General features: G+C 37.3%; 1 pseudogene; it reads right to left on the bottom strand.

Annotated features, from left to right (window-relative positions):
* Window positions 1–3751: 3751 nt before the first annotated feature.
* The window catches only part of LOC102835622, a 50921-nt pseudogene continuing 44120 nt past the window's right edge, over window positions 3752–10552 (bottom strand).

Below are 10552 nucleotides of genomic sequence, written 5' to 3'. Positions count from 1 at the left end.
TTTCTACTCCCGTAAGGATTTACACCCTCGGAAACCCTGTACAGGGTCGCTATGGGTCGGAACCGACTCGAAGGCACTTAACAACAACAACAGTATTAAATATTGTTGGTTTTTCTATAGGCTAATTGGCTTTTTGTCCTACAAGAAAAGACAGTTCATAAATGGTCTAATTTCTACACTAATGCAGGCAGCTTCCTACATGGACTATGTCCATAGCTTAGACATAATTGTCCCTTGATTCTGAAATACACTTAGTCTCCAAAGGAAATAGACATTGCTCAATATGCTATCCTTATCAAGGTAATTTTTATTAGTTCTAGAAATATTTATTTATTACTACTCATGTCAGGAGCCTGGTGTGGCTCTGTGGATAAATGCGCCAGACTGCAAAGCCGTTTGAACTGCAAAGTTGGCGGTTCAAGCTCACCAGTCGGTTCTCAGAAACCCTGTATAGGGTCGCTATGGGTCGGATCCGACTCGACAGCACTTAAAAACAACAACAACTCATGTCAAGCAAGAAGAATTTAAGATTCTGAGAGAATAAAATAATTTATAAATAAAATAGAGAGAAATGAATTAAAGAGAGAAAGCAGGAGGAATGAAAATAGAGGAATGTCTAGAAGGAAAGAGGTACTGACAATGTCAATGTTCCTGAGAGTTAAAATAATATAAGAACCAAAAATCATCTATAAGTTTACTATCTGAGACATCATAAGGAAGTTCTACAAAAGCAGTTTCTGCAAGTGACAGGGTAGAATTATGATAGGTTGATATCAAGGGAAGGAAGTGAACACAGCAGGTTTGGAATGACTTTCAAGAAGCTTGATATGAAGTGGAGGAAAAATGAAAGATGGTGACTTGCAGGAATGAGGATGAAACAAGGAAGAAGGACTTTTTTTTCCAGGTGTAAGTAAATTTATCTTCTATGCTGAGAAGAAAAGACTGTCAAAGAGAAAAAAATGAAAGTTACAGAGCAGAGAAGAGAGAAATGATGAAGTATGGTCCCTGAGTAGGCAGTCAGAGATGGAGTTTTGAACGCAGAAGTTAGGATCATTAAATACCCCAAAAAATGTAAACAATTATCTATCTATAGGAGATCCAACTGACAACAACAGCTCAAAACATTAGATAGGAAACTTAGCGGGCAATGAGTTTGTGTTGATAGGGAAGAATGACTCAGGAGAGTGAGAATTGTTTTACAATTCAAAGAATATAATCGAAATCACTGAATTGTACAAACTTTTGAATTGGTGTGTGATTTTCTATGTATATTCTTAACAACAGCAAAAACACTTCCTAAGAAACAAAAGCATGTAAAAATAATATAAGTGATAATATCTAATAGGTATTGATTGTTATGTGCCATGACATGTAAGTTTGTTGTTAAGTGCTATTGTGTAGGTTCCAACTCATAGTAATCCTGTAAAGGATTTCTAAGGAGTAGTTGGTGTGTTTTCCTATAACTATTTCCAGATGTTTATCCTCATTTTTATACTGGAGGAAACTGAGACACAAAGAGGTATAGCAGAGGTGCTGACTTTCTTGGAGAAATAAATTAAGGTATTTACTACTTGCAGACCTCAGTTTGGGCCTATACAGTAGAAGATGAATAAATTATCTGGATGAGAAGGAATCAGCTATAATAAAGGATTAGAGTTGAATTATAAAGGTATAAAATCGTTATGATGGGATTGGGAGTGAGCTCTAACTAGAAATCATACTTTGAGGAGCTCTGAGACTGAAGTCCATGGATTTTCACCAGTTGAAATCAACTTACTTGTACAATTTTCTTCAGTAGCACTTGGCTTCTAGGAGCAAAAGTAGACTCTAAATCCCAACACTGAGATCACAGTCTTTCTCTTCACCTCTAGTAACTTTCACCATCCTGGGAGATAATCAGTATCTACATGATGACCCATAGAATACTCTATCTCCAGAGATCCTTGATCCTCTCCATTCTAGTGATCTTTCTTTCAACTCCATTTTATCCACTTACTCTTAGGATTATTTCATGAGACTTATCATAGCCATGTCCAAGGAAAGATAAGAAAAAAAATCAAATGACATATTGCGTTGGGTAAATCTGCCTCAGAAGACCTCTTTAAAGTTCAAAAAAAGCAAAGATGTCAGTTTGATGATGAAGTTGCACCTGACTCAAACCAGGGACTTTTCAATCACCTCATATGTCTGCAAAAGTAGGACAATGAAAGAGAAAGACAGAAAAATAATTGATGACTTGAATTGTTGTGTCAGTGAAGAATAATGAATATATTGTGGACTATCAGAAGAACAAACAGATAAGTCTCAGAAGAAACATAGCCTTTTAAGGGAGGAGGACAAGAATTTGGCTGGCTTACTTTGGGCATGTCATCAGCATACACAAGTATTTTTCGATTGAACTCAGACTCAGTAAACTTAATCTTCTGTCTTTTCCCAGTCTATGCCATTCTCCTAAGTAGTTCTGATTTCAATACTAATCTTTTAAATCACACGTTGATGTTGTCCAAACTACTGTCTCCTATGTTCTTACACATGCTGCTTTTCCTGTGTAGTATATACTTGTACTACATTCTTTGATGGGCAAAAGCAGTACCAGATTTTAAATTTAGCTCTATGTCAGCTTCTCTAGGAAGACTTCCCTGATCCTACCCTTCCAGAGACATGTCTTAGTTAGGTGTCTCTGATGTGCTCCCTACTACAGCACTCTGCATGAATTCACATTTTGCAGAGTGTTTGTTGGCATAATTATGTAATTATTATTGTATGGTCTTCCACATAACTAAATCACAGTCTCTTGAAGACAGGGATGGTGTTTTTGTTTAATGTTTCTATACATACAATCTGGTATAGCGACTTATATGGAGAAATTACCTAATGAATGCTTAAAAACATTTCTTTTTAACATTCATTTAAAACTGGACAATTTTTCCTCTCCTTAATATTTTCTAAGAACTTGAAAATAATGAAAGTCTGAATACAGAGACATTTTCACTGTGTAAGGATTTAATAAGACTAGATTAAAATACTAATTTTCAGTAACCTATACAAGCTTCAGAGTCCTGGGGTAATGTTGAAGGATAAGCTCTGGACCAACAGTTTAGTTTGAACAAAAGGTCGGTGGTTCAAACCCACTAATCATGCCTTGAAAACTCTGTACAGGGTTGCTATGAGTCTGAACTGACTCACGATACTTAATAACACGAACTTCAGAAATCTTGCCTGTTTATCCTCTTATTTATAGTTTCTTAAAGTGGTGCACCACATGCCATTCCTGAGACAGTATATTAATATGCATAGGAGTGATGATAGAACTGGCTAACAATTACTCCTTTACAAGTAAAATAGTAGAGGAGGAATAATCTTTAGATTCCAAAGCTTTGTGTTAAGTTTTACAGTCAGTCGTAGATAAATTAACTACCAGAATTGGATAAGGCCCAACTTCATTCTCTGCATTCCTTCTATATTTGTGTTGGCCAAACTTATCTTTAATAGAGATGTTGTTGTTGTTGTTGTTAAGTGCCGTCGAGTCGGTTCTGACCCATAGCGACCCTGTACAGGGTTTCCGAGGGTGTAAATCCTTACGGGAGTAGAAAGCCTCATCTTTCTCGGGCGGAGCGGCTGGTAGTTTCGAACCGCTGACCTTAAGGTTCGCAGCCCGATTCGTAACCACTACGCTAGTGATAGATACAACAGTTAGTTTTTTTTTTGTTTTTGTTCTTACGTGAATTGTATCTCATTTAATCATTTTTGTTTACATCTGAAACTATGGGAATTCAAAATTAACATCCTTGCCCGTGAGCTTCTTACATACAACAGAAAACGTTTCAACCTTGTGTTCTACGTTGTTCTGCTGTGTTTTGTCCAAATGAACCTTTATAAGCCGGCTGCCATCCAGCTTTACTCGGATTCTCTTGCCCACAATTTCACTTGGGAAGACCAAATCTTCAAGGATTGCATCATGCACAGCAGTCAGAGTGCGGCTCCTGGGACACTTTTGTTTATTTTTTGTACGACTTTTTTGAGTTGGTTTAGGTAGAATTCTCCTCTGAGCAATAAAGACCACGTGCTTTCCACTGAACTTTTTCTCTAGTTCACGTACTAGTCGGACTTGGATTTTCTGTAAAGACTTCAGTTGAGGAACAGGAACAAAGGTTATAATAGCTTTCGGACTACCACCAACTTCAATTTCCTTCGCTGCAGTTATGTTCGGCTCTCGTAACTGAGCCTTTAGGTCTGAGTTCATCTCAAGATTAAGAAGAGCCTGAGAAATACCAGACTCGAATTCATCTGACTTTAGCCATTGGGCTTCAAAATCTTTGCGCTTGAACTGAACACGTTCTTTTTCTTACAGAGCGCCGACCTAGGAAGAGCACAAGAGTTAGTTTTTGAAAAATAAATTTTCACTGACTGAAGTGTAATATAGCATTTATAAGACAAAAGTAATAATAGTAGTAATAATGTAGAATAAAAGTTTTAAAAAGGTTAGAATTGCACCATCTAAATCTGTAAATTCATGGTGAAACCACTGTGTTATTTTGTGGTATCTCATTTCATCCTCATATAGTACCGAAATGCAAATGTTCCTTAAAATTCAGACAAGTAATCTGTGGGTGTCTGTGTTAATTAGGAATGTAGTTATTAACTGAATTTGTGTCACCCCAAAAAGGTATGCTCAAATCCTAACCTCTGCACTAGTGAATGTGACCTTGTTTTGGGGTACAGGGTCTTCCTTGCAGATGTTATCAGCTAAAATAAGGGAGACAAACCAGAGTCGGGTGGGTGCTAATTCTAATGTCTTTGGAGTGATATTCTATACATAAAAGAGAAGGATAAATACAAAAACTGAGCCTCTCTCTCCCTCTCTATCTCTGTCTCTTTGCAAAGGAAGACCAAACCTTGCCAGTTTTTTGTTTTTTGTTAAGTGCCATTGAGTCAGTTCTGACACATAGCAACAACAACAAAGGAAGATTATAAATACCTACCTTAATGTACAGTTATGAGGATTAAAAATAGCATAGAAAGTACATGACACAGAACTTGGCATATTGTTGTTACTAAACAGATCTACAGGATTATACAAACTTTGTTGAACAATAGAATGAAACACAGCCTAGTCCTGCATCAACCTCAAAACCATTGCTATGATTGAGTTCATTGCTGCTGTCATTGTGCCAATGCATATAACATCATTCTAGGCAATAGTAACCTTAATTCCAGTCTCCACAGTTCATGATCCTGACTCTCTACAATTTCCAGTGACCTCATCAAACACATCATAACCCATGCTGAAAACATTTCTCATTAATGACTGTGACTGGTGGTGCTGCCTGTTGCAGTGGAAAACGCGCAGAGAATCTAGAATCTGAAGATACGTAACTCTGTTGTATCTCTGGTACTTACCAACCTGGTCTTGAACAAATGACTTAGCTTCTACAAGTTTCTATTTCCTTGTGTACATGATGAAGACAATACAAATATTGATCTCATAATATTGTAATGATCTAGTTAGATAATTCATGTAATAAATCTTTGTAACAATAACACATGAGTGTCTTACACAGTTTATTATTATCATTATCAATACTTCCATATCTACTATTAATACTTCCATAACCATGTCCAGAGTTTTCATTGTTGTTGTTGTTGTTAAGTGCCGTCGAGTCGGATCTGACCCATAGCGCCCCTGAAACAGGGTTTCCAAGGCTGTAAATCTTTACAGGAGCAGAAAGCCTCATCTTTCTCCCACGGAGCAGCTGGTAGTTTTGAACTGCTGACCTTGCGGTTTGCAGCCCAATTCGTAACTACTACCTACCAGAGCTCCTTAGAGTTTTCTATACACTATCTTAATTAAATCATTCCCAAACCCCAAACCAGCTGCTATTGAGTCTATTCCAACTCATGGTGGTCCTAAGTGTGCAGACTGAATTTGCACTAGAGAGGGTTTTCAAGGCTGTGACCTTTGGAAGCAGACTGTCAAGTCTCTCTTGCAAAGTGCCTCTGTTGTTATGGTTAGGTGAAGTTGAATCTGTTCTGACTCATAGTGACCCTATGTGAAACAGAACAAAACACTGCCCAGTCATGAGCCATCTTCACAATTATTCTCTTTGAGCTCATTGTTGTTGCTACTGTGTCAATCCAACTCCTTGAGGAACTTTCTCTCTTTCACCAAACCCTTCACTTTACCAAACATCCTGTCTTTCTCCAGAGATACTATCATGATTTTCTCCTTCCTGAGAACATGCTCAAAGTATGAGAGATGAAGTCTTGCCATGCTCACTTCTAAGGATCATTCTGGCTGTGCTTCATCCAAGCCAAATTTGCTTGTTCTTCTGGCAATCCATGGTACTTTCAGTATTCTTCACCAACACCATAATGCAAATGCATTATGATTATTCACTGGTCTTCCTTATTCACTGTCCAACTTGCACATGCATCTGAGCTGATTGAAATCCATGGCTTAGGTTAGGCACATTGTAGTCCTCAAAGTGACATATTTGCTCTTTAACACTTTAAAGAGATGTAGTGGGTCTAAACCTCCAATTTTTCAATTAGTAGTCATATACACTTAATTGCACCATATAGAACTAAACCTCATAAATTTATCTAAATATATTAACCTCATGAATTTATCTAAAATAAACCCTCATATAATTATACATATTTTACAGATGAAGTTGAGGAGTTTGGGTAACACAACTTTTAAGTAGTAGAGTTGAGATCTGAACATAATTCTTTATACTCCACAATAGGAACGTGTTTCTCTGTTACCTCTAAAGTACACAAATTAGTTTGCCAGAAGTGATATATTACATGAGCAGAATATAATTATATCATTCCTAGGCAGACATTTAGAAAATTTCTCAAGAATTCAGATTGAAGTTATATCCTTCTGAATTAGGAAAATCTGGGGGGCAGTTATGAGCATCCTGTCATCGCTTAGGCTAGAAGGAGAAAATGTCCACTGTTAACACAGTAGGAGGGAAACTGTCACAACATTCCCAGAGCAGTGAGGGCTGAGACATTGAGAGAGACCATGTTAAGCACTAGAAAGAGCTCCCACTTTGATTCAGACACAAATAGACTGGAAACCAACTTTGCCATATTATGGCTTTAGCAAATTAGTATTCCTACATCATTTCTCTTATCTATAAAATGGCAAACACTCATATACCAATGACTTCATTATTTTGGTAATACAGTGATTCATAAATCATAAGATTACCAAAAAATTAATAGAATGCCAGGACAAGTGTGCAAGTCCTCATCTGGCAGATATCATCAATATAATCATTCGTTAGTGCAGGTCCCCTTGTGATCCAAATATTCAATATTGAACTAGGGCTAGTTTAATGAAAAGCAGAAGGGCCAAAACGAAGGGGAAAACACAATTATACACATGTTGTAATCTGAGGAATGTAATTATGGAACCCTATTATTTCCTAAGTATTGTTGTTGGAGCCTGTTGATTCCAACTCATAGCAACACCCTGTAATAGAGTAGAACTGTCCCTATAGGCTGTTCTTGACTATAATCTATAATCAAGATCCCTGGTGGTGTAACAATTAAATGTTCAGCTGATAACTGAGAGGTTGGTGGTTCCAACCTACTCAGTGTCTCTGCAAGGGAAAACCCCAGCGATCTGCTTCTGTATAGATTATGTTGTTAAGTGCCGTCGAGTCGGTTTGACTCATAGTTGTCCTCTATAGGGTTTCTGAGGAGTGGCTGGTTAGCTTGAACTGCCAATCTTGTACTTCAAACCAATCTTGCAGTCCAGTGCATTAGCCCACAGTGCCACACTGGGATTCCATCACAGAATTCAATGGAGAAGAGAGAGTCTTTTGAGTTGGAACTGTCAAAATATGTTAGGTTCAGGCTCACTTCCCTTATGCTGAGTCAAGATTCACAAATAAACTTCCTGATTCAGCTGCAGATCTGCTAACAAGGAAAAGGTATGCTGATAATAAGGTCTTGAGATATTTCTGGTCTCTGAAGCAGAGACATTCATGGTTTTCATTAACTTCTATGTTGCTCACCACAGGAAGAGAATGTGCTTGTCTCAGATATTTTGTGTCTGTGACAGTTGCTTCTTGCGTATTTAAGAAAACATGAGTCAAGTTCCCAGGGTGAGAACTTTGTCCAGCAGCATTTTCTCAGAAGGCACTGCTTCCCCATACTTCAGCTGATTCCCACACAAAAATCATGTAAATCTTTGATGAGAAAATTAATGTTGAAGAACTGCTTGGATGCCATAGAAAGAAATCTAAAATACTAAGGTCAGCATGTGAATGGCCAGACAAATTGCAGGGGAATGTGATCTTAAATAAAATAATAATAATAAATAAATCATTTTTCCCCCTAGTCAGGCCATGGAAAAAGTGAGCTATACAAATACTTCCCATCATCCCCTTTGTGATCTTGTTCCCACTTGCAGATTTCTCAGATCTGTGTGAACCAGAGTTGAGTTCCAGGATTGCAACAAAACCTCATGCAATAAAATCCAAAATTTACCTGAATTTTTTTTTTTTTTTCATTTTTGTTGTTAGGTGCCATCTATTTGGTTCCCACTCATAGCAACGTTATGCACAACAAAATGAAACACTGCCCAGTACTGTGACGTCCTCATTTATGCTAATCCAGCTCATTGGGGTCTTCCTTTTTTTTTCCTGACCTTCCATTTTGCCTAACATAATGCACTGCTCCAGGGACTGCTCCCTGCTGATAATATGTCCTAATTATGAGAGATGAAATCTTGCCATCCTGGTTTCAAAGGAGCATTCTGACTTTAATTCATCCAACAAACATTTGTTTGTTCTTCTAACAATCCATGGTACTTTAATATTCTTCTCCAACACCATAATTAAAATGCATCAATTCTTCTACAGTCTCCCTTATTCACTGTCTAACTTTCACATGTTTATGAAGCTGCTGATAATGCCATAACTTAGGTCAGGCACACCTTAGCATTTAGTCCTCAAACTGACATCTTTGCTCTTGAACACTTTAAAGAGGGGTTATGCAACAGATTTGCCTAATGCAATACTTCATTTGATTCCTTGATTGCTGCTTCCATGAGTGTTGAAAGTGGATCTAAGCATATTGATGTTTTTGACAACGTTAGTCTTTTATCCATTTACCTTGATGTTATTTATTGATCCAGTGGTGGAATTTTGTTTTCTTTGCATTGAGGTGCAACCCATACTGCAGCTTGTGGTCTTTGAACTTCATTACTAAGTATTTTAGGTCCTCTTTGCTTTCAGCAAGAAGGTTGGATCTGCTGCATATCATAGGTTGTCTTCCTCCAATCCTAATGCCATGTTTTTCTTCATATAATCCATTTTATTGGATTATTTGCTCATCATACAGATTAAATAAGTATGGTGAAAGAATACAACCCTGGCGAACAACTTTCCTACTTTTAAACCATTCAGTGTAGCCTTGTTCCATTTGAATGACTGCCTCTTGGTCAATATACAGGTTCCACATGAGCATAATTAAGCGTTCTGTGATACTCACTTTCTGAAATGTTGTGAATAATTTTTTTTTTTCACTTGAAAAACATTCGCATAGTCAATAAAGCACAGGTAAACATCTTTTTCTTATTCTCTGCTTTTATCCAAGATCCATCTGATGCTCAACAGTAATTTTCCAAATGCTACATGTTCAGTGCACATGTGTACATGCCACATTTTGGAACATAGAAATTACCATATGAATGAATGAGTAAAATCTTTTATTAATCTGCATTTCATTTCTTCAAATTCAGAAGAGCAAAAGTGGGCCATACATATTCAGTTAAAACACATTATTTTTAACACAGTTAAAAACTGCCTCCTCATTGATTAGCTTTTTTCTATTGGACTTTTTGCAGTCACTTACATAAAAGATATGAGTAAGGTGTACAGTTTTTCTGAATAGGAGAAAAGACATATCACACAATTCAAATTAAAAAAAGAAGAGACATCATATATAAAGTTTTTCAAGTTTTGCTCTTAATGTCTGGTCTAGAGAGATGGAGTGCTTTCTCTCTCTCCTTTGGTAGCTCCTTATTGGTACTTTCCTTCTTTTCAAATTTCTCCTCTAAAAAATTGAAATCCTCCAGGCCTTTGTATTGTGTATTTTCCATATCAAGAAACATATAATTAGTTTGCTCAAAGAGCTAATTTTGCTGTGATTAGTTCTTTTACTAACTCCTAAAAACAGACCTCATTGATAATTGTTATTGTTGTTAGGTGCCATCAAGTCGGTACTGACTCATAGTGACCCTATACAAAACAGAACAAAACACTGCCCGGTACTAGGACAACTTCACAATTGTTGCTACTCATGAGCCCACTGATGCTACCACTTTACCAATCCATCTCACTGGCTGTTTTCTTCTTTTTCTCTGACCCTCTACCTTACCGAACATGATATCTTTCTCCAGCAACTGGTCCCTCCTGAAAATATGTCTGAAGTATGAGAGACAAAGTTTGGCCATCCTGGCCTCCAAGGAGCACTCTGATTGCACTTCTTCCAAAACAGATCTGTTGGTTCTTTTGGCAGCCCGTAGCTC

This window comes from Chrysochloris asiatica, unplaced genomic scaffold (assembly GCF_000296735.1).
Source record: "Chrysochloris asiatica unplaced genomic scaffold, ChrAsi1.0 scaffold00008, whole genome shotgun sequence".
Lineage (NCBI taxonomy): Eukaryota > Metazoa > Chordata > Mammalia > Afrosoricida > Chrysochloridae > Chrysochloris > Chrysochloris asiatica.
Note: the sequence above shows the minus strand (reverse complement) of the source record. Positions and strands in the feature narration are given on the sequence as shown.